The sequence below is a fragment of the Nicotiana tabacum genome, chromosome 16, assembly GCF_000715075.1.
Source record: "Nicotiana tabacum cultivar K326 chromosome 16, ASM71507v2, whole genome shotgun sequence".
Lineage (NCBI taxonomy): Eukaryota > Viridiplantae > Streptophyta > Magnoliopsida > Solanales > Solanaceae > Nicotiana > Nicotiana tabacum.
In genome coordinates this window covers 128,475,708-128,478,006 of record NC_134095.1, presented here as the reverse complement: position 1 = coordinate 128,478,006, position 2,299 = coordinate 128,475,708, and positions in this window count along the sequence as shown.

Sequence of the window (2,299 nt, the reverse complement as noted above, 5' to 3'; positions counted from 1 at the left end):
CACGTAAAGCAAATCAACATGCTGTATAGAAGCAGTGTAAAACCTTTTGAGAAAAAAACAATGAAGCTGTGAAATCTTTAGAAACATCTTAGCTCAGTTTAAACCTCTTTTGAAAATGACTTTTCAACATTTACGCAAAAGAATGCAAAACAGATAGTGCCGATAAGCCAAGAAAATCCGCCCCACGGGCACAAATACCACAGTATCAGGTAAAATGACAAGTAGATATGAAAGATGAACACATAAAGGTTCGCCCCTCGGGCAATATCTCAGAATAGTACCAACCCTCAGGTTCACTCTCAAAACAATATTAGCCCCTCGGGCTCACTCTCAGAACAATATCAGCCCCTTGGGCTCACTCTCAGAATAATATCAGCCCTTCGGGCTCACTCTCAGATCACAATGGGTACCCGTGCTCACTAGGGGTGTGCAGACTCCGGAGGGGCCCCTTACGGCCCAAGCACAATATCAAGCCATCTCGTGGCATCAAATCTCAGCTCTCGGCCTCACATCACTCATGCCATCTCGTGGCGTGTATATGTATCTCAGGCCCTCGACCTCATATCACTCAGTGTATCCTCACATCTGGCCCTCGGCCGCACTTAGTCAGAAAATCATCACAAGCCCCTCGGGCATTAGTAAAACAATAGTTCTCAGCCTAAACATCATTTAAAATATCATTTAAGTCTTGAAACTAAGTAAAAGTGGCTGAGTTGTAAAACAATGGAAAAACAGCATGACTGAGTTCAAGTAATATGTCAATACAGTGAGGAAATAGTGATAAAAATCTCCGAAGGGTTCAAATAGTTAGCACGAAGCCCAAATATGACAATCAGTCCAAATTATGATGATAACAAATATGTTTCAGTCAAATACGCGGTAAAATCATCAATCAGAATGAACCAAGTCACAATCCCCAATGGTAAACGACCCCACACTCATCATCAAGCGCGCGCCTCACCTCAATATAGCACTACGATGTGCAATCCGGGGTTTCAAACCCTCAAGGTATCATTTACAATCATTACTCACCTCGAACTGGCAAAATCTCTAGCTCGCGACGCCTTTGCCCCTCAAATTGGCCTCCACACGCATCGAATCTATCCAAAATTAGAACGAATACATCACAATATGCTAAGGAAACAAAGCCCAAGCGAAAACAATCAATAACAGACACAAATCCCGAAATTACCAAAACCCGAGCCTTGGGCCCACTTCTCGAAACTCAGAAAATCTTACATCAATGGGTTCCTTATCCTCCCACGAGTTCATACATATCAAAAGTTCTCAAATACGACTCTAAATGGTCCTCCAAATCCCCAATCAAAGATTTAAAATCCCAAGCCCTAGTTCTTCCATTTTTAGCTTAAGTTTCCATAAATTCCTAGGTAGATTTCACAATAGAGTTGAGTTTTAGGTCCAAAATTCTTACCTCAAAACGTTTCTCCTTGAATCCCTATTTAATTTCCTTCAAAAATCTCTCAAAATGATCAACAACGGGGCAAAATGAGCCCCAAAATCGCGGATGAAATGACTTAAAACATTTTGCCCAGCTCTGCCTGTTCCTTCATCGCGATCGCGGCACAAGCCTCGCGATCGTGAAGAGCAAATATTCAAGACCTCAAAAATACACTATGCGAATGCGACCAACACCCTGCGAACGTGATGACTAGTTGAAATAACCTTATGCGAACGCGAACAACCATCCGCGAACGCGATGCACAAATTACATTGGACCCCATCTGGCTCACTTCCTCTAGCGAAGCCTCTCAGCGAACACGAAGGCTAAATTTTTGGCCTTCCTCCATTCCTTCTACACGAACGCGAGGCTCCTCACACGAACGCGGAGAGATAATTCTCTGCAACACTGAACCTGCTATTTCTGCAACTTTCAAACTCCAAAAATGGTCCGAATAACCACCCGAAACTCACCCGAGGCCCCCGGGACCTCAACCAAAGGCACCAACACATCCTAAAACCTTATTCAAACTTGTTCCAATCATCAAAACACCTCACAAAAACATCAAATCACTCAAAACACATCGGATCCAAGCCTAAGTTTTCCAAAAACTTCAGAAATATGCTTTTGATCAAAAACCCAACCAAACCACATCCGAATGACCTGAAATTTTGCACACACATCCCAAATGACATAACGAAGCTACAACAACTCTCGGAATTCCATTATGATCCTTATATCAAAATCCCGCCTATCAACCGGAAATCACCAAAATATCAACTTCCCCAATTCAAGCCTAACCCTTCCACGGACCTCCAAAATACATTCCGATCACACTCC